Source organism: Cricetulus griseus, chromosome 2 (genome assembly GCF_003668045.3).
Source record: "Cricetulus griseus strain 17A/GY chromosome 2, alternate assembly CriGri-PICRH-1.0, whole genome shotgun sequence".
Taxonomy (NCBI): Eukaryota; Metazoa; Chordata; class Mammalia; order Rodentia; family Cricetidae; genus Cricetulus; species Cricetulus griseus.
Genome location: NC_048595.1, coordinates 108,751,045 through 108,778,848, shown reverse-complemented (window position 1 = coordinate 108,778,848; position 27,804 = coordinate 108,751,045). Strand labels below are relative to the sequence as shown.

General features: G+C 43.0%; 1 long non-coding RNA gene across 1 annotated transcript; it reads right to left on the bottom strand.

Annotated features, from left to right (window-relative positions):
• Nucleotides 1-1,987: 1,987 nt before the first annotated feature.
• On the bottom strand, nt 1,988-9,771 carry LOC113834405. Its single transcript, XR_003482917.2, has 3 exons — nt 9,506-9,771; nt 5,580-5,809; nt 1,988-2,180 (listed from the first exon to the last, which is right to left on the bottom strand). It is a non-coding gene; the product is annotated as an uncharacterized LOC113834405 (long non-coding RNA).
• Between the last annotated feature and the right edge of the window lie 18,033 nt (nt 9,772-27,804).

The window sequence follows — 27,804 nt, the reverse complement described above, 5'->3', positions numbered from 1 at the left end:
CCTATGTATTTTTGAAACAGACTCTAACTCAGGCTGTCCTGGATCACTTAATCCTCTTGCCTCAGCCTTCCAAGTTCTGGGATTATAGGCACACCATCATACCTGACTATATTTTCTTTACTTCTTCTGTCCTTTAATTATAATGATCTCTGAGTTACAATGCCCTGGTTCTCTAAGCCTAGTCAAATTGTTAATCCTTTTGTGACTCCCACTAGCTTAATGATTCATGCTTTATGTACAAAGTCTACAACCAGAGTCTCAGCCTCTGTCTGTCTCTCATTTTTTTTTAAAGATAGGTTTCCTTAGGTAACCCAGCTGGTGAATTCACTATATAACCCAGGCTGGCCTCAAACTCATGATCCTCCTGCCTCAGCCCCCCACCCCCCAATTGCTGTATGCTCAACCATGCCCATCTGGGTCATGAGATTTTTGAGGACTGAACATTAACAAAAGGAAATTTTTAAGACATGAAAACAGAGAAGAAAAAATTCCAGGACCACCTTTGTGTTAGCTCTTTGTCACTGACAAAATTATGCTTAATTATCCTGTAAGGAAGAAAGGTTCATTTGGCTGGTGGTTTCAGTCCCTGATCATTTGCTTTGGACCTGTGTTACCACAAAGCACCAGAGCAAGAGGACATGACAGCAGAAGCAAGAGAGAGAGGAAGAGGCCCCATGGTCCAGTACCCTCTTAAGAGCATGCCCCATAGCCTATCTTCTTTTCACTGGGGCTCTATCCCTAGAGGTTCCACTTCTCAATGACACCACAGGCTGAGGACCAACACACAGGTCTCTGGGGGACAGTCAGGACCCTAACCATAATGCCCTCTAATGAATTATCCTAGAGTATCAAGAATGTAGTGAATCTCCTGGCAGAAAGTTCACACATTGTTCAGCACACTAGTTGAAAATATTCCTACACCAAGAAACGTGATCAGAAAAGAGATGATCATTTAAACCCCTCCAGAACTTTTAATCCCAGCACTCAGGAGGCAGATCTTTGTGAGTTGAGGCCAGCCTGGTCTTCAGAGTGAGTTCCAGCATAGAGAAACCTGTTTCAAGAAAGAGAGAGAGAGAGAGAGAGAGAGAGAGAGAGAGAGAGAGAGAAGAAAGAAAGAAAAGAAAGAAAGAAAGAAAGAAAGAAAGAAAGAAAGAAAGAAAGAAAGAAAGAAAGAAAAGAAAGAAACCCACCAGAGAGAAACAGGTCATACAGGGAGCATTAGAACCTGAGTCGCATCTGATCATCAGAACTGGAAGTTGGAAGACAATGTACAAATGGCTTCAACATTCCAAAGGGAGGTAAATACCAATACAGAAGCCTGTTTCTCTCAAACTATCAAACACAGGGACAGAATCTAACTTTTTCAAACACATAAAAACCTAAGAAATTTGTTCTCATTCAGTTGTTCTTATGAGGCTACTCTTTTCAGAGACCAACCCAGAAAGAGAAAGGACAATGTTCCACTCGGGAAATGGAGTGAAAAGGTTTATGGGTAAGAGAGAGGGGTGGTCTTAGTGTGACAGCTGTGCAGGTGGCCTAAAGAGCAACTAGGCCAGGCTGCATCAGAATTGATGGTTGCTAGGATGGGGGTTCAAAGAAAAAGATTAAACTGATAGAATCTGCGGTATGTTTGAAGGAACTCTTCTGTCAGAGAGTTCTGGGATAAAGAAATGAAGGATAAATGAAAAACAAAATCAGGGAAAGGAGCAGGGAAATTATTACGATTTAAGACAGGGTCTCACATAGCCCAGATTGGCCTCAAACTTACTGTGTAGCTGAGGGTCCCCTTGAGTTCTTGATCTTCCCCGCTGCCACCTCCCTAGTGCCAGGATTATAGGCATGCTATGCTACACCAGTACACATGCTTTATTCACTACTGGGGATCAAACCCAGAACCTCATACATGCTAGGCCAACAGTCTACCCACTGATCTACATCTCCAGTCACACTTAATTTGAAAGAAAATCAGAAGTACAAGAAACAGATGTCAAGATATTTCAAATTTATGACACACCCACACTAGGAAGAGTGGGAAGGGAATATGGGCATATATGTACATATATGTCTGTGAGTACGGTTCTGGGTACAGGCAGGTCAAAGAAGCCACATCTTCAGCTGAAGGGGTGGCTGAGCAGTAGAGTGTGCTTTTAGTATTGGCAAGGCTCTGGAGTTGATCCTTACTGCCAAAGGAACAGCAAAAACAAAAATAAATATACAAATTACATATTCTCCAAGCAGATGTGTCATCACTTTAGTCCCCACTGGTAGAAAAAATATGGCATTTTATTTAAAAATATGTTCCATTGGAGAGATGGCTCAACAGTTAAGAGCCCTGGCTGCTCTGCCGAGGACCTGGGTTTCATTCCCAGCACCTACATGGCAGCTCACAGCCATCCTTAACTCCAATTCAGGGAATCTGACCCCCTCTTCTGGCCTCCATTGGCACCAGACATGCCCATGGTGCACAGACATACATATTGGCAAAACCCCCATATGCATTTAAAAAAAAAGTTCAATTCCTAACACCCATATCAAGTAGCTCACAAGTACCTGTGACTCAAGTTCTAGGAGCATTTAACATTGTTGGCTTCCTTAGGCATCCACTTCAGGCATCCACCTCAGGCATATCCATACATAAACACATATAAATAATTAAAAATAATAAAAATAAATCTTAAAATAAATTAAAAATATATTCCAAGAGCTTGACCTAGAAGCCAACATCTGTAATCTCAATATTTGAGAGGAAAACCAAGAATTCAAGGCCATCCTTAGCTATCCAGTGCTAGGGTTACATTCTACTCCTGAACCTCAGCCCATTACATAGTGTTCATGGCTACATTACTTCCAATAGTAAAAAAGCAGAAACACCCAATGTCTACCAAAGAATGAATGGACAAACATGATGTAGTATATTCAACATAGCTAACCATATTTGACTACAGAAAGAAATGGAATGTTATAGGCTATAACAGTGAATCCTAGGAAGACTGGCCTGAAATGTGTTATGCGGCCCAGGCTGCCTTAGCCAGGCAGCAATTCTGTCTTGGTCTCTTGAGTCCTGGGATTAAAGGTATGTGCACCATGCCTGCTTCATTCATAATTTTAACATCAAGATTTTTCCTTTAAATTCCACATCTTCCCTCAGCACTGCTTTCCTGATTTAGGTAAAAAGCTGTGAATCTCTTGCTTTTATTTAAAACCTATTTACGGTAATAACAGAGCTCCTCTGGCTGAAAGTGTTTTGGAGCCTGACCTGATGCTCCTGTGCTTTCATGCATAATCTCACTTGCTTATGTCATAGATGGCAAAGCAAAGCAGTAACTGGGACCTTTGTCTCGATGATAAGCAACAAATATGTTAGATCAGAAACTGAAAAACTTACTCTACCAGGAAGCCAATAGAGGGAAATAAAAGAAAAGACAAAACTAGTTCTAGAGAGATGTAGTGATATTTTTTGTAATCAAATAAAGCTTGTCTGAAGATCAGAATGCAGAGTTAAGCCATAGTTAACCACACGCCTAGTTAAGAGCTAAACCACTAGTTAGCAGTAAAGGACCAGCAGTGGTGGCCACACCTTTAATCCCAGCACTCAGGAGACAGAGGCAGCTGGATCTCTGTGAATTCAAGGATACCCAGGTCTACATGACAGTGAATCAGACTAAAAGAGAAACAGAGCTCACACCTTTGATCCCAGCACTTGGGATGACACACCTTTAATCCCAGCACTAGAGAGGAATGTAAGGCAGGAGCTCAGTGCAGTCTCAGGGAGTCTGAGATTTGGTGGAGAGCATTGCAGTCTGCAGTTATACTGAGTAGAGGACCCCCCCCCTTTGGTCTGAGCCTTGGTAGAGGCAAGAACACTCTAGTGGGTGGCTGCTTTGCTTTTTCTGATCTTCAACTTGAACCCTAATATTTGTCTCTGGGTTTTTATTAAGACCAACTAGAATTCATGCTACAGAGAGATGGCTTGGTGGATAAAGTACCAAATATTGAGGACATGAGTTTAGGTTCTCTGGAACTCATCTAAATGCCAGGGTGGGTGTGGAGGCCTGACAGTAATTCCAGACCCCAGAAGGCAGAGAAGCATATGAACATCTGTACTGACAGGCTCTGGGTTCAGTGGAGAAACTCTGCCTCAAAGCATAAAGTAGAGAGTGGCTGAGGAAGACTCCTGACAGCAACTTGAGGCCTAAGCACGCATGCATACTCACATACCACAGATAAACATACACACACACACACACACACACACACACACACACACACACACACACCATATACATGCAAACATGCATATACACAAACCACACACACATGTGCAAAAATTAACAATAATCAAGTTTTGTTTTGTAGAAAAAAAAAGACAAATTATTGCACTAAAAAGGTGTGTCTTGTTGGGTATGGTGGTACAAACTCATAATCCTAGCATTTGGCATGCTGAAAAGGGAGCATTGTTCATAAATTCAAGGCTAGTCTGGGTTACACAGGGAGTTCTAGGATATATAGTGAGACTTTTTAGAAAAAGACAGAAAATAAATGTCTTTAAAAGAATTTGGGAGGGGGCATGGTTAGAGAGATGGTTTTAGTGGGTTAGAGTACTTGCTGTTCTTGCAGAGGACCTGTGTGTAGGTTCGGTTCCCAGCACCCACATGGTAGCTCACAGCCATCTGTAATTCCAGTTCCAGAGGATCCAATGCCCTCTTCTGAACTCTGTGGGCACCAAACACATATATGGTGCACATATATACATTCAGGCAGACACTCACATACATAAAGTAAATAAATCTTTTAAAAATTTAAAGCATTTGGGGATCGTTATCATAAGTAAAGTGGAGATAGAGTGGTAGTAAGGTGGTAAGCGGGTAGTCTTCAAAACAAAACGAAACAAAATGAAACTTCACATGTATCTTCTGTTTCCAGCTTTTGGGGAACCTGCCTTATATGAATAGGTTAATAAAGGAGGTGGTAGAGGAAAAGCACATGCATGTATTTCTTACACATCCTTCCTTCCGTCCTTCCTCCCTCTTTCTCTTTCTTTTCTTTTTTCTTTTTCTTTTTTGAGACAGGTTCTCACTGAGTAGCTCTGGCTAGTCTAGCCTGAAACTTGCTTTGTAGACAAGTCTGTCCTTGAATTCACAGAGATCTGCCTGCCTCTGTATTCTGAGTGCTGGGATTAAAAGCACACACTTTTACAAATTTTCAGTTTTATGAATGTTCACTCACTAAAATCTCCTGTATACTAAACAGTATAACATACTTGAGATTTGGCATTCATGGCCCTAAGACACTTTTTAAAATTTTTATTTTTGTATTTTACTCCTGACATGGGTTCTGGAATCAAACTGAAGACCTCTGGAAGAGTAGCAAGTGCTCTTAACTACTGAGCCATCCCATCTCTCCAGCATTGGTCTATGTAGAGCAGTGATGCAATCCCTATCCCAGTCAGTATCGAATGCATTAGCTATGTCTATTAGCATTCATGAGAAAGCAAGGACAAGGCTGTGTCTATTTACTGAGACACTTCCAAGGCTGAGGACTGGCTCCTTTAGGACACTGGGCGGGTTGACCTTACTTACCTGTTTTCTTTGTTCATTGCAAACTCTGGCTCTGAGGCAGATTTATTGACTTTTAACTTTGTGTGTGTGGTGGGGAGCCTGGTAGCAGGACCTCTCACAAAATAGGCAGGTTCTGTACCACTCAGCAGCAGTGCCCCATCTCTCCCCTTCTGTAGCCTGTCTTCTCTGCTTGCTGATAATATGTGATGCGATTTTGTTGCTGGCTCAACCCCAGACTCCCCTCGTAATCTCTGGAAAGAATTAAGACACAGAATGTGCTGGGGGAGACAGGCAAAGGTCATTGAAAAGCAAACACAGTACACTTTCAAAGATAGCAATGACAATGGCCAAAGAGACCAGACTGACCTAGCAACCACATTAGACAGGATCTATGCCAGCTTCTCTGTTAGTGAAAACAAAACCCAAGTGATTGCTGCATCTGTTTGGACTGACTGGCACTGGCTTTTCAGAAAGGGTCTCAGTGAACCCTCCCATATACTACTGTTTTACCAGAGGCCTCCTGCTGTGCAACCAATTTATGAGGTTCAGGAGAGCATCATGGAGCCTGGAGCAAGCAGTTATCTATTCAGCAGCTTGGGAGATCATGGCAGTCTGAAGGCCACTTTTCCTCCCATAGCCAGAAGGTGATTCAGGCCTGATTTTCTGATTCTTCATTAACAAGCTTTATTTCGAAGACTGCTGACCATGGAGATATCCTGCCCCGACATCCTCCAAGATTCTCACATCTGACTAGCTTCCTAGCCATTTTTTTTTCCTTTCCTCTTTGCTAGAATATCAAATCTTCTCCCTGTGGTGATATTTTATTTATGATCTAACAAATAAAGCTTGCCTGAAGATCAGAGTACAAAGCTAGTCACACTAGTTAGCGATAGAGGCCAGGCAGTGGTGGAGCACACCTTTAATCCAAGCACTTGGGAGACAGAGGCAGAGGGATCTCTGTGAGTTCAAGGTCACCCTGAGCTACACAAGATTGAATCTGTGTAAAAGAGAAACAGAGCTCACACAAAGGTGATCTCAGCACTTGGGATCCCATCCCTTTAATTTCAGCACTAGAGAGGAATATAAAGTGGTAGGAGTCAGGAGCTTAGGGCAGTCTGAGTGAGTCTGGAGATACAAACTGAGGACAGGATCGCCCTTTGGTCTGAACATTGGTAGAGATAAGAACTCTCTAGTGGCTGGCTGCTTTGCTTCTCTGATCTTCAGCTTTAAACCCAGCATCTGTCTCTGGGTTTTTATTATTAAGACCAACTAGAATTCATGTTACATCTCCCTTTCACCCAAGACCACCCTCCCATCAGGAATTTACCTCTTACCCAGCACCAGGTGGCTGCTGTTCTGTGCCTTACTGAGTGCAGGTTAAGCAGAAACCGGAAGTTGAATGAGAAACAGGGACTCTAATCTAGTTTTAAGAGTCTGGGGTCAAGCAGGGGTGCCAAAAAGTCTGAAGAGGGCGTGGTTACAAGCAGTTGTGTGCCACTGGAAACTGAATTCAGGTCGTTTGGAGCTGTAGCAAGGGCTTGTCCCCAACCCCTTGTTTTGTTTCATTTGGGGGTCGGGGGCGGAGCGGGGATTAATTTTAGATTTTTGAGACAGGGTCTCTGGCTATCCTGGAACTTGCTATGTAGACCTGGCTGTCCCTGAACCCTCCAAGATCCCCCTGCCTCTGCCTCCTGAGTTTTGTATTAAATGTGCGTGACCCCTTGCCTGGCTTTTGTGCCCCAGCTGGCCTGGAGTTCAGTCTGTAAAACAGACTTTGCTTTGATCTTCCCACCTCCGCCTCAGGTGCTGAGCTTACAGGCGAATGCCTGGCTGTGCTGTATCATTAAAGTGGTCTTCTCTCACACACACCTGGGAGGGGAGATTCCCTAAACCAGATCTGGAATCATTGCTTTAGGCCAATGTACTTTTGAGCACAACTGTTTATTTTTGTTCCAGTATTTTCAAATAATGAATGTTTTTGAATTAAGCATAAATTCTAAAACTAAAACTAAAAAAAGAAAAAAAATCCCCCTCTGATGGGGGATGTCCTTCTGTATATATGTTTCTCTTATTGATTAATGAATAAAACACTGATTGGTCAGTAGCCAGGCAGGAAGTATAGGCGGGGCTACCAGAGGAGGTGAATTCTGGAGAGAGGAAGGCAGAGAGAAGCAGCCAGATAGATGCCATATAGCTACCGGGAAGATAGGACGTGCTGGGTGTTCTCTGGTAAGATAAGGTCATGTAGAAATACATAGATTAATAGCTGGGCGTTGGTGGCACATGCCTTTAATACCAGCACTCGGTAGGCAGAGACAGGCAGATCTCTGTGAGTTCGAGGCCAGCCTGGTCTCCAGAGCGAGTGCCAGGATAGGCTCCAAAGCTACACAGAAAAACCCTGTCTCAGAAAAAAAAAGAAAGAAAGAAATGCTAGATTAATAGTTATGGGTTAATAATTAAGAGAGACCTGGCCAGTAAGAAGCCTGAGCCATCAGTCAAACAGTTTATAATTAATATAAGTCTCTCTGTGTGTTTATTTGGGGCTAATCGGCTGAGACCAGCCTAGTCTACAAGAGCTAGTTCCAGGACAGCCACCCAAGCCACAAAGAAACCCTGTCTCGAACCATGCCCCCCCCCCAAAAAAAAGAATTCAAAGTAACAGCCAGGACTATTACATAGAGAAACCTTGTCTTGAAAAACCAAAATAATAATAATAATAATAATAATAATAATAATAAATAAGTAAAATAAAGAAATAAAAATCCAAAGTAATAACAATAGTAATTTCTAGTGCTCAGCAGTAGAGTGTTTGTCTTACCCTGTGCAAAGACTAAGGTTTAATTCCCAGCAATGCTAAAAAGCAAAGATTAAATAACAGGGACTGGGGAATTGGCTCCGTGGGTAAAGACTTGCTGAGCAAGTGTGGAGACATGAGCTGGGATCCCCAGAACTCAGGTAAAGCTGTTGAGGCAGTATAATCACAAGGTTCCTTTGGAGATGGGGGTGAAGGCAGGAGAATCCTCGGAAGCTCGTGGGCCAGATAGTCTGGCATATTCAGCAGCAACAACAAGAGAACCTGTCTAAAGGTAAAAGTTAAGGCCTGACACCCAGCAATGTCCTCTGACCTCTGCATAGCTTCTGTAGCACACACATGCATGCACACAAAGAAAAATAATATAATCTTTATGCTTTAGCAATGGTGCTGTACACCTGTGGTTCCAGCATGTGGGAGGCTGAGCCAGAAATCTCAAGTTCAAGGCCAGCCTGAGCTACATAGTGAAACCCAATCTCAAACAAAATAACAAAACACAGATCCCAAAGAATTTACATTTTTTTCATCTGTACCATTGTTTATGACAATGTAGCTATGATTGCCTTTCTGTGGAAGAGATACTGAAAGGATAAGAGGTAGGTAACCTTTTTGCCCAATGCCTCTAAGTAGTACTACTTGTTCCAAGTCTTTCAGATCCTCCACTCTAGGACAGTCAGGATCCTTGGCTCCACTCTAGGACAGTGAGGGTCCTTGGCTCCACTCCAGGACAGTCAGGGTCCTTGCTGCTCTTACAGGCCTTAAGTTTGGTCTCTAGCATCTGTTTTGGGCAGGTTACAACTGCCTCTAACTCCAGTTCCAGAGTATCTGACAGCCTTTTCTGGTCTCTGAAGGGACTGTACATATCCACACACAGATTCACACATAATTAAAAATAAAATAAATCCTTAAAACAATAACAATAAAATGCTCCTTCCCAAAATACAACAAAATTGTATTGACTCCTTGAAACGCCTAGAACTATACCTAGGTGTGAACTATCCTTTCACTAAGCTCCTCTTTCTATTTATGTTCAAACATTTATTTTACTCATTTATTTTGTGTGTGCATATGTGTATGTGTGTGGGTGTGGGGGGACTGAACTCAGGTCATCAGGTTTAGTATCAGGTACCCTTACCTGCTAAGCCATCTCACCCTGCTTTTTTCTTCTTTTTTTTCTTTTACTTTTTCTTTCCTCCTCCCCCTCTTCTTCTCCTTCTCCTCCCTCCTCATTCCTCCTCTTCAAGTTGCCCAGGTTGGCCTCAAGATCCCTTTGTAGCAGCTGATAATGTTGAATTCCTGATCTTCCTCTGGAACGCTGGGATTATAGGCATGTGCTAAAATGCCTAGCTAAACTTTCTTCCTAATAAATCTCAACTCTGCTTAAAAAGAAAGATGGGAGGAACGAAGGGAGGGAGGGAGGAAAAAAGGAGGGAGGGAGAGGAGAGGGAGGGAGGGAGGGAGGGAGGGAGGGAGGAAGCAAGCAAGCAAGCAAGCAAACTACACCAAAAATGGGATCTACTTTTATCAAATTGAAATGATATATTTGAAATTTAAAGTCAAAGTGAGGCTCAAAGTAGCAGGAGTAGTGACTTTTAGTTAATCAGGAAGCTCCTAGTGCACATTGATGAAAGAAAATCCACTGAGAGAGAACTAGGTCACTCAACGCTTGTCTCTAGTGTGAGTTAATACAAACCAGAAGTCAGACTACAGCATTGCTGGGGGTGCCTGCCCCTTACACGAGGCCAGACATTTCCTGAATTGCAACACTTCTTGGCCAGCACCTGCCCTTTCCCTTCCTGACAAAGTCCAGTGTTACTCACTTCTGCTTAGCCTTTGCCAGCCAGTTGGATTCCTTTACTGCTGGGGAGTGGCTGTTTTTAATACTAAAGTAGGCAGGCAGCTGCCAGGCCATAGCAATGAAGGTTGCTGACAAGATAAAGGCGGAGCTGAACTTGTATGTGAACCACACTGTCACACTTGGTCATCACTTGCATCAGTAACACTGAATCTGGGGTGTGACTGAGACTGAGCAGTGACGGGAATGCTCTGTTGGCATGATTTCCATGGACCCTTGAAACTCCGTGAGTGGACTGAGGTGAGCCTAGCTGAGTCACCACCCCTACTCAGCATGTTCTGTAATCATTATTCATGATGGTGAGCAGTTGTCGAATATTCCAGTCTTACACTGTGTTGCTAAGCTTGAGCTGTTGTTGATTGTCCTGGCTGAAATGCTTTTAGAACAAGCAGTGACAAGCCAACCCCAAGTCCTCCTAAGAATGGGTCCTACCTAAGTAGGACGAGGGAGGATGCTGCCAGCCATTCTCAGGCCTCTTCTACCCTAAGGCTCTCCCTAACCCACCTGCTTCATGCATTGCCCACCAATTTTTAAGACTCAGGTCTCATTCTATAGTCCAGAATGGCCTCAAATTATGGCAATCCTCTCAGCCCCTCAAATTATATAGGATGAACCACCCTATCTGGTTCCCATGAAGTAGCTGGACCTCGTTGTGCCTTCCAGAAGCCCTACCTGTGAGAATCCCTCCAGACCTCATACCCTGGCTCTTCCTAGTGAACCCTTGAAGTGTGTGGTTTTCTAGGGTGTCTGTTTTGCTGTAGGTAGTCAATTAAAGTATCTTTCCTAAGAGCTGGACATGGTGTCTCACTCAGCATCTCAGCTTGTCCTTCTTTCCCATTACCACTTGCCATCCTTTCCTTTGGGCTTCCATCACATTTTACGGGGGCTTTAGAGTCACCTTATGGGACACCCCTCTCTTGGAAGCTTATTTGTCTGTGATTTATATTTGCTTTTTGTCTGTTGGCTTTGAGACAGGCTCTCAATATGTGGTCTGATAAGTACACCGTGATGGCCTCAGACTCATGTCAATTCTTTTGCCTCTGCCTCTCAAATACTAGGATTACAAGTTTACACATGGCACCCAGCTATATTCACTTTTTTTTTATTTTAACTTAAATTTATTTGGGAGATTTGTTTTGTTTTGAGACAGAATCTCATGTAGTCCAGGTTGGCTTTGAATTCTTTACCCTTCTATCTCCATTTTCCAAGTGCTAGTATTACAGGCATGCACTGCCATGTCTGGACTGTCTTTTTATTATAACCACATTAAAAAGTTATTACAAGTCAGGCAGTGGAGGACCACACCTTTGATCCCAATACATGGGAGGCAGAGACAGACTGATCTCTGTGAGTTTGAGGCTAGCCTGGTCTACAGAGTGAGTTCTAGGACAGCCAGGGCTCTGTCTTGAAACTCTGTCTTAAAAAACCAAAAACAGCAAGTACAAAAAACCCATTTGTTTGTTTGTTTGTTTGTGTTTGGGCTTGAATACCAAGGAACCTGTGGGGAGGTCTGGGAGCAACTTGGAGGAGTCAGTTCTCTTTCAAATATTCGGGTCCCAGGGATCAAACTCAGACTCCCCAGCAACTGCTTTTTACCTATTGAACCATCTTGTCAGCCCTTAACCCTCCCCTTTAATGATTGGGCATGGTGATGCTCACCTTTATTCTCAACACCTGGGAGGCAGAGGCAGATGGATCTCTGGGAGTTCAAGGCCAGCCTGGTCTATATAGAGTTCCAGGTTCAACATTACACATTACATAGTATGATGGCTAGTTTATGACAACTTGACACAGCTAGAGTTACCTGAAAGGAGGGAACCTCAATTGAGAAAATGCCTCTATTAGATCAGGCTATAAGGTATTTTCTTAATTCATGATTAATGGGGGAGAGCCCAGTTCAAGGTGGTGCCATCCCTGGGCTGGTGGTCCTGGGTTCTATAAGAAAGCGGGGTGAGCAATCCATGAGGAGCAAGCCAGTAAGCAGCTCCCCTTCATGACCTCTGCACCAGCTCCTGCCTTCAGGTTCCTGCTCTGTTTGAGTTCCTTTAATGATAAATAGCAACATGGAAGTGTAAGCCAAATAAACCCTTTTGTCAAAGCAATAGAAACCCTAAGACACTCAGTGAGATCCTGTCTCAAAAAACAAAATCCTTTAATGATTCACCGTTGACTGTAGAACCTCCACCACCACTGCCATCATGTCCCATCACTGTGGTGTCCCTGTCTTCTCTTCCCAATGCTGGTATTCTCTTACCAATGTCCTCAGAGCTTCAAGCTTTTTTATTTATTTTTTTGTCTTTTGTAGACAGGGTTTCTCTGTCTAGTCTTGTCTGTCCTGGAACTCATTCTGTAGACCAAGGCTGGCCTTGAACTCACAGACTGCCTCTGCACCCGCCCCCCCCCAAGTGCTGGGATTAAAGTCTGTGCCAGCATGGCCAGGCTGCCTGAAGCTTCTCTTATTTTCTGTTTTTGCTAGCCTGGGTATTGGGAAAGTTATGCAAGCTTCTACACTTCATGTTCCTCGAATGTCAAGTCAAAAGAATAACAACCAGATATCTCTGTCAGCTGCATGTGATGACATGCACATGTCTGACAAGTATCAGCCACTGCTACCACTCAAGGATATTCCTGAATCAAGAATAATTTTAATTACTTAAATAATATTTGAAGGGGTGTGGTGGTTTGAATGCGAACGGCCCCTGTAGGCTATATTTGAATGCTTAGTCCCCAGTTAGTGGAACTGTTTGGGAAGGATTAGGAGGTGTGACTTTGTTGGAGGAGGTTTGAGTATTCGAACGCCCACACCAGCCCAGTGTCTTTCTCTGCATGCATATAGATCAGCTTGTAAGCTCTCAAACCCATGCCTGCCTGCTGCCATGCTTCCTGCCATGATGATCATGGACTAACTTTCTGAAACTGCCTTCTTTTGTAAGAGCGGCCTTGGTCATGTTATTTCTTCATTGTACTTAGAACAGTAACTAAGACAGAGGGCTAGAGAGATGGCTCAGAGGTTAAGAGCACTGACTGCTCTTGCAGGGGACCTGGGTTCAGTTCCCAGCACCCACATGGTTTCTCACAACCACCTGTAACTCGAGTTCCCAGGTACTGGACCCCTGTTCTGAGCTGTGTGTGCACCAGGAATGCATAAGATGCACATACTTACATGCAGGCAAAACATACACAAACATTTTTTAAAAAAAATTGTGAGACACAGGCTTACAGTCCTTACAGCTCTCAAACTTATAGCAATCCTCCTGCCTCAGACTCCAGAGGGTAAAATTACAGATGTGAACTACCACACCTGACTTAAATATACTTTTGTTTTCTCAGTACTAGGGATCAAACCTAGGGCCTTGTACATGCTAGACAAATACTCTATCACTGAATCAGACCTGCAGCCTACCATCGGATACATGTTAAAGATGCCAAAAATACACACTAGGGAAAAGAAAGAGCCTTCAACAAATGCTGCTGGGGAAACTGGGTATCCATATATAGAAGAAAAATGAAATTATACCCATATCTATTACTCTGTACAAAGATCAACTTGAAATGGTTAGAAGACTTCAATGTGAAACCTCACCAGAAGCACTGAAACTTCTAGAAGAAAACATAAGCATACCTTCAAGATGAAGGTTCGGGAAAGGAATTTATAAATAGGACTTAGTTTACTCAGGAATTAAGGACAATAATTGACAAATGGGACCTCATAAAACTGAAAAGCTCCTGTATAGCAAAAGAAACAGTCAAGAGAAGAGGAAGCCCACAGAGTGGAAGAGAATCTTCATCAGCTGTATGAAGCTGACAGAGGGTTCATATCTAGAATATGCAAAGAACTCAAACCACAAGGAATCAAGGAAACAACCCAATTCAAAAATGGGCCAGGTATCTGACAGAGAACTCTCAAAAGAAGAATTAAAAATGGATAAGAGATACCTTAAGAGGGCTCAATGCCCTTAGCAATTAAGGAAATGCAAATTAAAACTACTTTGAGATTACATTTCATTTGTCAAAATAGCTAAAATCAAGAAAACAACCAACAACAAATGCTGGAGGGCATGCAGGGAAATAGGAGCCCTCATTCACTGTTGGTGGGATTTCAGACTTGTGCAGCCACTGTGGACATCAGTGTAGTACATTCTCAAAGAGCTAAGAATGGAACTACTACATGGCCAGCTGTACCACTCTGTGGTGTTTGCCCAAAGAATTTGACATCCTAATCCACAGATACTTGCTCGGCCATGCTCAGTGCTGCTGTAGTCACAATAGCTAGGAAATGGAAACAGCTTTGATGTCCATTCTAACAGAGCCCAGACCTTATTAGACCTTCACACCTTAACATAATTGACTCCATAATAGAACTGCCATTCATGCTGTAAAATGTAGACAGCACCACCTGCCAAAAATGAAAACAAAGACCTAATCCATCCAAATCCATAGTCTGGGAAAATTAAAATGTACTAACCTTGCCTTTTGGCTTTATAGTTCTGCTTCTGGCAAACTGTTCTTGTTAACTGAAGTATGTCAACCCAGAACATGGATTTGTGCTTAAAAATCTCACTCAGAGAAAGGCTCAGGACTACAATGGGATCCCAAGCACCCAGTGTAGTTGCTGGTCAGCTAATAGAGATTTTCTATTGGCTTATACTTGGGTCTGAGCAGTCACCTCTGGTGAATACCCTACACCATCCATCCATAGATGAATAGAAAATGAAAATGTGGCTCATATACACAATGGAATGACCTTCAGCTGTAAAGAAAAATAAAATCATGACATTTTCAGGTAAATGGATGAAACTAGAAAATATGCTAGTGAGGTAATCCAGACCCAGAAAGACAAACACCACATTTGTGGGTCTTTCCTCTGAGGCTTTGGATGTGAGTTCAAAACCTGAAGTAACCACAGAAGCCAGGAAAACAAAAAAAGAGCACAGAGCACACTTTCAAGAGGGGGCAGTAGAGCACACGTGCTTTGAATGGGAAAATGGAGACTTCAGTGGGGGGTGAGGAGAGGGACAGAGAAGAGGAATAAATAACGTTAAGGATATTTTTAAGGCCAAAGGGAAACATTACCAAACTCAGGTCCTCTGGAAGAGCAATCAATGCTCTCTACACCTCTGGGACATCTCTCCAGCCGAAATATATACTTTAAATGGAGTTACTCCACAGCAGTGGTTAATACTCCCATAATACTCCCTTAGAGAGCTATAGACTAACAAAAACCCCAGTGTCAGGCATGGGAAGCTTCCCTTCATGTTGTTAGTCAGGGGAATCCAAGAGACTCAAAACAATCCAGGCTGTGGCTGTTGCCCTTGGATGCCTGCCCAAACTTGAGACCCTCTTGCTGAAGATACACATATTTCAGACACAGGGCTTGGAGGAATAGAACTGGAACTGACCTAGAAGTTCCCTTCCCGAGGAAAGTATCTGAAGATGTTATGCAAGCTGCCGAGGAAGAGGAACAGTCCATACTCCTACCTAGCTGTAAAGCCTATGAACCACAATAGTGGCTGGCTCAGCAAGATGTCAACCAGTGGCAACCACTGGTTGCAGAGGGAAGAAGATTCAGTTTTGTGCATGAGTGAGCTCCCTAATGGATTATCCAATCCAAGTTGTCATTCTTGAACACATGTACATTCAAATAACACTAAATGAACTCAGTAAGTCATGCATGCGTAATGATAATAAAAGAAGAGATACGAGTTTAAGAAGGAGTTGGGGTCACAGGAGGAGTTGGAGGGGAAAAAGGCTAAATATTGGGAATATAGTACTCTATGAAATTCTCAAAAGATTACAAATTGAAAATAAAACCCTAAAAGTAAAAACAAAAAGCTCTCCTTATTTTCAAAATTTTGTTTGTTTCTTGAGAGATCAGTTGACTGATTTGTTTGGAAAAAGCATCTTTCTATGTAGCCCAGTCTCTCTGTTCTGCCTCCCAGTGTTCTTCGATATTTTGTTTGCATTCTGACACACCAGAGACTACCAATAAAGGTTACCTTGAATTAGAGTGGAGAGCTAGCTACTAGCTGACAGACTTAGCCTTGGAGGTTTTGGAGAACTTCAGACATATAGAGAGACACGAGAAGTAGTAGGGAGGGGCTTAGAAAGATGCTTGGCCCTTTTAGATGGAGAAAGGAGAGAGAGAGGAGGTCACTCGTCATTTCTCCAATGCCTCTCTGATCAAGAGTTCTTACTGATATCTGTCTGAAGAGTTTTATTGATAAATGAATAATTAGATAAATATTTCATCCTAGTGTTAGGATTATAAGTGTGTGTCACCATGCCAGGAGCTCAGAATATGTTTTTAATTTGTCTGCTGTGTCTTAAAGTTAGAAACAACCTTCTAGTTGCTCCTCCATATACCTAGTACAGTGCCTGGCACTTTCTCAAAGTCCAAATAAATATTCAAAAATTAAAAGATTATGTGGTCGTGTGGTACCTGTCTTGTCTGGATTCTATTCTTGGGAAAACAGAGGAACTGGAGCAGTCAAATGACTCAACCATAAAGGCACTTGCCTGAAGACCAGAGTTTGATCCCTGAGACTCATTTGGTGCAAGTTCTCTGACCTTCACACGAACACTGGGGCACATGTGTGTGCATACTTGAATGTACATGTATGCTCACACACAAATGTGAAAAAATGTTTTAAAAGAAAAATGAAGTAGAGGATCCATATGTAGATTCTCAAATCAAATAAGGTTCGGTCTCTGGCAAGCACTGTTAGGGGAACTGATTGGAAACATGTTTAAGGATAATTATAGAAAATGAGAGCTGATATGAACAAAGTACAATAGTACACATGAATGAAAATGTTATCTAAAACTAATCTTGTATGCTTATAAAATGAGTTTATATAAAAAGGGGGTGACTGTCATTGAAGGAGCACCTGGTCCCAGAACATTTTATTATTTTATTTTTGAGTCAGGGTCTTTTGTACCCAGGTTGGCTCAGAATAGCTGAGGAATACCTTGAACTCCTGAACCTCCTACCTCTCTCTCCCAAGTCTGTTAGATTAGCCTGTATGCAGGTCTGTGGGGGCATTGACTAATGACTGATGTGGGAGGGTCCAGTCCACTGGGAGCAGTGCCATTTCTGGGCATGTGGTTCTGGGACATCGTGGTGGTTTGAATAAGAATGGCCCCTATAGCCCAGCTGTGGTGGCACAAGCATGTAGGAGGCAGAGGCAGGAAGATCTCTATGAGTTTGAGGCCAGCCTGGTCTACAAAGTGAGTTGCAGGACAACCAAGGCTACATAGAGAAACCTGTTTCAAAAATACCAGCTAACAAAAAGAATTAGCACAGATATATAATTTGTGTATACATGTATTGAAAGACCCTCAGACCGAGGAGTCTCCACAAATCGGACGATCCCCCCAAAAACACTCAATGTCCAGTCCAGCTGATGCAAAAACAAGAGGTAAGTTTATTATGGGACGTTTGCGCAAACGGGCCTCCCAGTCCGACAGACAAAGGAAAGCCTTGTTCCTCTAAAGCAGGCTTCTTTTATAGGAGAAAAACCATAGGCTTTTAGGGGTTTGGGTACGTGACCAGAGTCACAGATCCTTTGGAGATCTCTTATTGAAGGAACCAGCTTCCTTTTGGCAGCCATAACAGCCGAACACGTGCTTGCCATAAACCTGCCTTGGTCACGTAGAGGTCAGATGCCTGTCTCGTGACAAGGAACCTTAGTCACTTAGAGGTCAGATGCCTGTCTTGTGACAAGGAACCAATCAGAAGTTACCTGGTGGCGCTATGCTTTACGACCCTGGGTGTGCTTTACGGACAAGCGCACGACAATAACGTAGAGAGCATAGCAACCACCCTGGGAGGGCCTATGAGCCATAACAACCAGTTGACCAATCAACACAGGGCAAGTCCTCCAAGCCTGGAAGCACACCAATCGTAAGCCTGTGCGTACCCCTAGACACTCCCCTTACGCTGCCCTATAAGATCTTTTGGGAGCCCGTAGGAGCCGTCTTTTCTAGCCGTCCGCCATGGCGGGTGAGTGAAAGACCCGAGCTAACATAGGGTTAGCTCGTTAAATTACAATAAAGCCTCATGCAGTTTGCAGCAAGCTCTCGAATCCGCCTGGTGATTGGGGTGACCGCGAACGTGGCCTGGGACCCCGAATACTTGAGTTTTCGGGGGTCTAACATTATCTTTGGGGCTTGATGGTCTCCTGACTCAGTGGGATAGTCTGTTCTTATCTTCATGACCCTAGGGCAGGGTGGCCCTCTAGGAATTCTTGGTATTTAGTTAGGTTGTCTTGTGGCCTTGTAAGGGAGTTATTTCTGCCAGCTAAGAAATTCCAGGGGCTCGGGTCATTGTGACCTTGGTTAGGTTTCTAAGTCAGGTCTCCCTGTTCTTAGGGTGAGAGGTTTGTTTTTCTTCTAAGTTATTTCTTTGTTAATTCTAAAGTCCTTCAGTATATATACGTGTATGTACACACACACACACATTTTTCGAGATAGGGTTTCTCTGTGTAACAGCTCTGGATGTCCTGGAACTCACTCTGTAGAACAGACTGACCTCGAACTCACAGAAATCCACCTACCTCCACCTCTCAAGTGCTGGGATTAAAGGGGTGCACCATCCCCTCCCCCATTTGCTTCCCCCTTCCTCACTCAAATATTTGAGTGCTTAGTCATCAGGGAGTGTCACTACTTGAGAAGGATTAGGGGTGTGGCCTTGTTTGAGTTGATGTAGCCTTGTTGAGGAAGTGTGTCACTGGGGGGGTGGGCTTTGAGATTTCAAAAGCAGATGCCAGACCCAGTGTCTCTCTCTTCCCGCTGTCTGTGGGTATGAACAGAGAACTCTCAGCTGCCTTCCAGCACTATGTCTTCCTGCTTGCTTCCATGTTTCCTGCCATGATGATAATAAACTAACCTCTGAAACTGTAAGCAAGCCCCAATTAAAATGCTTTCTTTCATAAGAGGTGTTGTAGTCATGGTGTCTCTTCACAGCAATAGAACACTGACTAAGACAGACATAAGAAAGAAGGTTGAGCAAACCACGAGGAGCAATCCAGTAGGCAGCACTCTTCATAGCCTCTGATCCAGTTCCTGCTTCAAGGTTCCTGCTCTGACTTCTCTTTATAATGAACTACAACTGAAATAAACCCTTTCCTCTCAGGTTGCTTTTATTCATAGTGTTTATCATAGCAATAGAATCCTAATTAGGACACCAAGCAAGCACTCTACCAACTTAGCTATATTCACAGAGCACACAGACATACACACAGACACATAGAAGCTAGGCAATGGTGGTACACACCTTTAATACCAGTAGCCACACTAGAAGCTGGGTGGTGGTGGTGCATGCCTGTAACCCCAGCACTAGAGAGGAATATAAGACAGGAAGGAACTCAGGGTCTCAGTCTGTCGCCAGGCTGAGGACAGGACCACCCCAGCCTTGGTAGAAGTGAGAGTTCTCTGGTGACTTGGCTGCTTTGCTTTTCTGATCTTCAGTTTGAACTCCAATATCTGTTTCTGTTTTTTTATCACTCCTACATAAACTTGTTACTGCCCAGCCCCATCTTTACACAGTCCAGGATTCCATCCAAGGAACAGTCCCAACCACAATTAAGATGTGTTTCCCCATATATTAACATAATTAAGAAATCCCCCACAGGCATGTTAGGTGTCTCATCTTTCAGGCAATTCTAGATCCTATCAAGGTGCCAGTCAACACCAACCATCATAGGACTTTGAGACCAGCCTGAGCTATGTCAGACACTGTCTCAATAAAATCCCCACCTCCTCACCATAAACAAATGTGTGTGTCTGTGTGTGTGTGTTTCATTTGTGAGTTCATTAGTGAGACTGGTGGTTTGAGCCTGTAAATTCCAAATAGTCTCATGTAGCTCAGGCTGACCTTCGACACCATGTGTAGCTGAGGATAACCTGAATGCCTGATGTTCCTGCTAAGATTATGGGTCAGCACTCCTAATTTTCAAATTTTATTTTGTTTTCCAAATGAATCATCTCAATGCTGTTATTAAATACCCTATTATTCCTCTACTCCTTTCAAATATTTTGATTTTACATTCTCAGTGTCGATAAATGGGAGTTGGATTTTGTTTTTGTTTTCTGGTTTTTTTGGAACAGGGTTTCTCTATGTAGCTTTGAAGCCTGTCCTGGAACTCACTCTGTAGGTCAGACTGTCCTGGAATTCACAGAGATTCACCTGCCTTGAGTGTTGGGATTAAAGGTGTGTGTTGCCACCACCGTTAGGCTATAAATGGGATTTAAAAAAAAAAAATTTAGAGACAGTTTTGCTTGAACTTATTGTGCAGTCCAGGTTGGCTTGAAACTTGTGGCAAACCTCCTGCCTCAACCTCCTAAGTTGTGCTTTAAGTGTTGGGCTTAAAGTAAATGGAAAATGTCAAGGTTGTATATAGACATGAAAATGAAACCTGGGAAGGAGGAAATGCATGATGGGGGGGTGGGACAGGGCACTTTCCAGCAGAGGTGGGGTGGAACAGGACGGATGGGGGATGGGACTTCCTAAACAGAGCTGGACTTTCCAGTGTTACGAAAATAAACTGGTAGAGAAGTGCTCCACTTGTGGTCACTGTCAGTTTTCTTTCTAAATAATTTTCTTTCTACTCTCATCAGTAAGGAAAGTTTAGGTGAAACTACAGAATGAAGATCAGGGAATGTAACCCAGGCCTTGGCCTTCTAGAAATCTGGCAGTTTTCTTGTTTTATCCTCAAATGTGCTGGGACTGCAGGCTCCCACAACTGCTAGTCAACAGAATTCAGCCAACAAGAGGCTGTGCCAGTTCAAGCTAATGCCTTATGAAAGTCTAGGGCTTTGAACTTTTGAACAACTGGAAAACTTGGGCCAATCCACAAAACAACTTATTGTCCAGCTGAAGTGACCTGCTGAAGAGAGTCCGAGCTGTGAACCATGTGACTGGCCCCTAGCAAGCCCCCAGAGAAAGAGCAGGAGAGCCAGACTACAGTTATAAGCATATAGAACTCTGACCAAAGGACTGCTCTACTTCCAGACTTCAGTGTCCACCAGCCATCAATTTTTGGAAGTAATTTCTTATGCATCAGTAGCACCTCTTTAAGGGATTTTATCGGCAAGTAAGGCCAATAAATGACAAATGGAACCTTGTGAAATTTAAGTGCTTCTATACAGCAAAGGAAACCATTATCAAGTAGATAAACAGCCCACAGAGGGGGAGAGAACTTGTACATCTGACCAAGGATTAATATCCAAAATATACAAAAAGAAAAACCCCAAAACCACAAAACAATGATTAAGAAATCAAAGAACCAGGCTGGAGAGTTAGCTCAGTGGTTAAGAGCACTTACTGTTGTTGCAGCAGACCCAGCACCCACAGGGCTGCTCATAGCCATCTGTAAGTCCAGTTTCAAGGGGATCCAATGCCTTCCTCTGACCTCTGAGGGCAGCCAAAGTACTAATATACATAAAATAATAAAATAAATAAAGCTTAAAAATAACAAAGAACCTAATAAAATGAGTTAAAAAGCTTAACAGAGCTTCTAAAAAATGCAAATGTTCAATAAATAGTTTTTTTAAAGATTTTATTTATTTATTATGTATACAACATTCTGCTTCCATGTATATCTGCACACCAGAAGAGGGCACCAGATCTCATTACAGATGGTTGTGAGCCACCATGTAGTTGCTGTGAATTGAACTCAGGACCTCTGGAAGAGCAGTCAGTGCTCTTAACCTCTGAGCCATCTCTCCAGCCCCCTCAATAAATATTTTTAAAGTGTCAACAGCATTAGCCCTCACAGAAATGCAAAATAAACTTTGAAATTTCATCTCACCTAAGCATGTCTGAAAATGTCAAAAGAAAACGTAAGGATGTTTTAAGAAAATACCTCAAGCTGAGTGCACATCTGTGATCCTGGCACTCAGGAGATGGAGGAGGAAGGAGAATCAAGAGTGCAGGACCAGCTTTGGATACAATAGCAAGTATGAAGGCCAGCATGGGCTCTATAAGACCCCGCCAAAATAGACAGACAGATAGGCAGGTAGGAGTGGATGGATGGATGGATGGATGGATGGATGTATAGATAGACAAGTAGGTAGATAAGAGTGTGGTGACACATGTCTATAATTCTAACACTTGAGAGGTGGAGGCAAGAGGATCAGGAGTTCAAGGTGAACCTGACTGCATGAGACCCTATCTCACAAGAACAACTAATAGTAATTATTAATAAATAAATAATTATTTTCTTTCTCGGAGTCTGTTTTTGTGTGTGTGTGATAAATGCAAGAACTCGGCAGTACTCACAGATCTGAAGCATTAGCCTTGTTTCTATGGTTACAGTATTAGGCTTGCCGTTCAAGGGTCCAGTTCACAGCCCCACCCCTGCTTGACCCACTCCCCATGATGCAGGCTCAGTCCCGCACAGGAGAGGTCCAGGGGCCCACAGCTCAACTCCCAACTCACAATTAGGCACCATTAACATGGTCCTTAAAGAGTCCTAGTTTATAGGTTGACATAGCAGCTTCAGATTCCACTCAGGGGAACAGAGCAGCTACTAACTGGCCATCTTGAACAGTACAAATACTTCCAGTTTTAGAGGACATTGCTGGTGAGTCATCAAGTTAAAAAAGGAAATCAGTATCGGTAATAAATCCTTTTAGAAGTGCTCCATGTTCTTTTAAAAACTAATTGTTTCTAAATGGTTACTTTGACTAACAGCAAAAGAACAGATTTCTGATGTGATAGAGATTGCTGTTGTGAAGTTGGCACAGGTGATTCTTTTTCTTTAAAAAAAAAATACTTATTGCCTAGTGGTGGTGGTGGTGCAAGCCTTTAATCCCAGCACTTGGAAGGCAGAGGCAGGTGGATCTGTATGAGTTTGAGGCCAGCATGGTCTACAGAGTGAGTTCTAGGACAGCTAACGCTACACAGAGAAACCCGTCTTGAAAAACCAACAACAGCCAAATTGCATATATATGAATATGTGCATGTCAGGGGAGGCTGGAAGAAAGGGTTAGATTTCCTCTGACCATCTGATGTGGGTGCTGGGAATTGAACCGGGGTCCTCAGAAGAGCAGCCATTGCTCTTAACCACTGAGCCATCACAGCAGTTAACCCTATTCCAGCACAGATTTCTTGTGAAAGGTACTTCAAGGGGTTTACAATTTTCAATAAATTTAGTGTGTGTATGTGTGTGTGTGTGTGTGTTTCTTTTCTTTACCTTTTTTTCTTTTTGTGACAAGGTCTCATATTGTAACACTGGCTAGTGTGGAAGTTTCTATAGACTAGGCTGTCCCTAAACTCACTGAGATCTGTCTGGTTTTGTTTTTGTTTGGTTTCATTTGCTTGCTTGTTTTTGAGACAGAATATCACTATATAGCAGTGAGTAGCCCGCAACTCACTATGAGGCTAGGCTGGCCTCCAACTCACAAAGATCCATGTGCTTCTGCTTCTTGAGTGCTGGGAGTAAAGGCGTGCACCACCATGACTAGCCCTCTTTTTTATTAATTACATTTTATTTGTATGTGTATGGGTGTGGGAGAACACACACATGCCACAATGTGGAGGTCAGAGGATATGTGAGAATTGGTTCTTTCCTTCTATTAGGGTTCCTGGAACCAAAGCCACATTGTTGGCTTGCTAGTCCCATGTTCTTTCCTTTAAAAAAAAGTTATTTTTATTTCGTGTAAATGAGATTTTATCTGTGTGTGTGTGTGTGTGTGTGTGTACACCACTAATGTGCCCAGAGCCCAAGATGGCCAGAAGAGGGTGTCAGATCATCTGGAACTGGAAGTACAGTTGTGAGCTACCATGTGGGTGCTGGGGGCTGAATGTGGGTCCCCTGGAAGAGCAGCCAGTTCTCTTAAGCACTGAGCCACATCTCCACTCAAGCTCTACCATATTATTTTCATTGGTTAATTTTAAACATTATAAACACTTGCCAGTTTGGCGAGTTTGGTTGTTGTATGTAAGAGTGTATGGCATGAAGACCTCAATGTCATACTCTGGTCAATACAAGGTATGTGAAAATGGCCTGTCCTCTCTCTCAGGGTCCCCCTTCCCTGCCTTATTGTCCATACTTCCTGTCCCCAAGACCCCTACCTGCTTCCCCTCCAGTCTGTCACTCCTTCCCTTCGAGCTTCTACAGTTCAGCCCATGTCAGTTCTACCTATGGGCTTCTGCTGTAGCCTCATGAGAGATTTTCCTGTCTTTAGACTAGACTTCTCTTTCCCTTCTTCTAAATTTACCTTCCACCATAAGTCTGTAGAGATTGGCCACTCCCATTTCTTTTTTTTTTTAAGATTTTATTTATTTATTTATTTATTTATTATATATACAACATTCTGCTTCCATGTATATCTGCACACCAGAAGAGGGCACCAGATCTCATTACAGATGGTTGTGAGCCACCATGTGGTTGCTGGGAATTGAACTCAGGACCTCTGGAAGAACAGTCAGTGCTCTTAACCTCTGAGCCATCTCTCCAGCCCGGCCACTCCCATTTCTTAAAAGCTCTCAGTGAGTCATCATTCTCCACAGCAGTTGTCCTTAACATGTGGTCAGCAGACCACTAAGTGAAGTACAAACTGAAGAATGGACAAACAGAAGTATGGACATGCTTTCCTGGACACGGGGCCTCTCCAGCACTTCCTTACTTCTCCTGATCACACACATACCCTGCCTTCAGTCATGTGCATGTTTCTCTGTCTTAATGTCTGCTTCTGGTAAGCTGACAGAATTTAACCTTTTGCCTGCCATCAAGGTTTTCCTTTAAACCCTAATAAAATTGTCTTGGGGTGTTCTGCTGTTTTTTGTTTTTTTTTTTTCTTTTAAAAGATTTTATTTATTTATTATGTATACAGTCTTCTGCCTGCATGCCAGCAGAGGGCACCAGATCTCACTCAAGGTGGTTGTGAGCCACCATGTGGTTGCTGGGAATTGAACTCAGGACCACGGGAAGAAGAGTCAATGCTCTTAACCACTGAGCCATCTCTCCAGCCCCTGCTAACTGTTCTTAAATTCTGTTATTAATGTTAGGTTATTTAAAAGCAGCAGTAGAGAAACAGGAGATAGAAAGAGAGGCTTGTTCTGACCTTTGGTGGGACTGTGTTCATTCACAGCAGGGCAGTGTTTTGTCACTCACTTTGTGGATGGCTAAAATGCTTATAGAAGGAGATGAGATGTGGCCCCCTTGTAGGGGCAGAAATACCTTCGTTCCTTCCTCTAGAACTGCTTTGTCTGGCTGCATGGGAAGTTGGGAAGTGTAGTCTTTTAGCAGGAAACTATCAATTAACAACACTGAGAATCCTAAGAGACCCAAACGTCCCTCGAATTTCTGGTAACAATAAGATGGCTTGTAGGATAATCCTCTTGAAACATACAAATGGATTATAGTGGAAAGATAAAGATTCCATTTCTGCCCAAATACATATTGAGGTTATACTCTACCGCCATGCTTCTTTTGTTTTTGTTTTTGTTTTTGTTTTTTCTGAGACAGGGTATTGGGACCCAGCCCCCACGGGGTCTCTAAGAGTTGTTTTCCAGCATAACCACAGGCACCTCCTGTTTTCCTGACCTCACCCCACTAGCATCAATATCCTGTTGTGAACCCTTCACCTGGGGTTTTTTGTAAGTTTATATATAAGGCTGCTCCACGATAAAGGTGAGAGACATTCAGAAAAGGATCAGACGTCTTGTTGTTCATCTAAATCTCCAAGCTTTCGCCAGATACTCATACTCAGACTTGGTTGTGGTACAGGCAGCCACAACAGGGTTTCTCTGTATTGCTTTGGAACCTGTCCTGGAACTTGAACTTGCTCTGTAGACCAGGCTGGCTTCGAACTCACAGAGATCTGCCTGCCTCTGCCTCCCAAGAGCTGGGATTAAAGGCATGCACCACCAAATGCCATGTTTCTTAAACTGTGGGTCATGACATCATAAGACATCCTGTGACTGATGTAGTAGTAGTTGTGAAAAATTTGACAAAGCTTGGGTGTCTTAGTACTCTATTGTTGTGAGGAGATCATATGATCACAGCAGCTCTTATGAAAGAAAGCATTCTGTTGGTGCTCACTTACAGTTTCAGAGGTTTAGTCCATTATCACCATGGCGAGGAGCATGGCGACATGCAGGCAGACATGGTGCTGGTGAATAGCTGAGACTCACATCTGGATCCTCAGGCAGCAAGCAGCCAGAGAGAGAGAGAGAGAGCCACTCCTGGCTTGGGCTTCTGAAACATCAAAGCCCACCCCCAAAGGCACACTTCCCCCAACAAGGCCATGCCTCCTAATGCTTTCAAATGATGCCATTCCCCAAGTGTTCAAATATATGAATCTATGCTGGGCAAGCATGGGCGAGAAGATCCCAGCGAGTCAAAGGTTAAACTCTTCATAGGCTTTCTGTGCAGACTGTGGAAAGGCACAAGAAGCAGCACCCTTGCCCCTTGGTCACATTCACAGAGCTCTGGGAAAAACTCTCTTGAGAGTTTAAAGACAATGTCTGCAAAGGAAAGTTGAAGTTTGAAGATATGGCCAAAGATTGACTAAGCTCATTTTGACAGGGAGACGACAGGGGGACAAGAAAGGAAAGAAAAAAAAGACCCCAATGTTCTTGAGAGACTATCGTCTGCCCCCTTCCTGCTTTGTTCTGAACATCACCCAAAATGAAGAGTGACCACCCAGGCCTGTCTATTGGAGATACTGCATGAAAGCTGGATGAGATGTGTGAATCATCAGACAGAGATAAACAACCACCTGAGCAGACAGCTGCTGAACTAGAGGGGATGCTTGGAGAGGGCGTTGCTGCATGTATGCCAAGGGCAAGAGTGAAGCAGGAATGAGAAGGCCCCAGGTAGTGAAGACAAGGAAGAGGAAGTTGAAGATAATGAGAAAGATGGAGATGAAGAATAAATGGCTATCCTACATACTATCATGTGTGTGAGTGTGTATGCCATGAGCTCAGACAATTGTTTTGTCAAGAATGTGAAATTCAAGTCTAGTTCAACATTAGCTTCAATATAGAAACTGCACAGATTTTTATATAGCTAATAAGATTCTTTGTAGAGAAAATACTTGTAAAAATACACTTTGAGCTGGACTGTGGTGTCCCATCGTTTTTTTAATCCCAGATTTTGGGAGGCAGAGGCAGGTAGATCTCCCAGTTGTAGCCAAGCCTGGTCTACAGAGGGAGTTCCAGTACAGTCAGAGGTATGGGGAGAAACTCTGTCTCAAAAACAAACAACAAAGGTTGGAGAGATGGCTCAGAGGTTAAGAGCACGGACTGCTCTTCCAGAGGTCCTGAGTTCAATTCCCAGCAACCACATGATGGCTTACAACCATCTGTAATGAGATCTGGTACCCTCTTCTGGTGTGCAACCATGCATGCAGATAACTGTATACATAATAAATAAATAAAATCTTAAAAAAAGAAATATCTTAAAAAAACAAACAACAAAATGTACTTTGTAGCTTTTTGAGGGGCTACTATGCACAGTTGGATTTAAAGCTTTTGATGTTGAATGTTCCTAAATATTTAGTGGTTTCTTTAATTTCTTATGTATGGTAGCATAGCAAACTTTATAGGAATTCATATTGGGTTTTTAAAA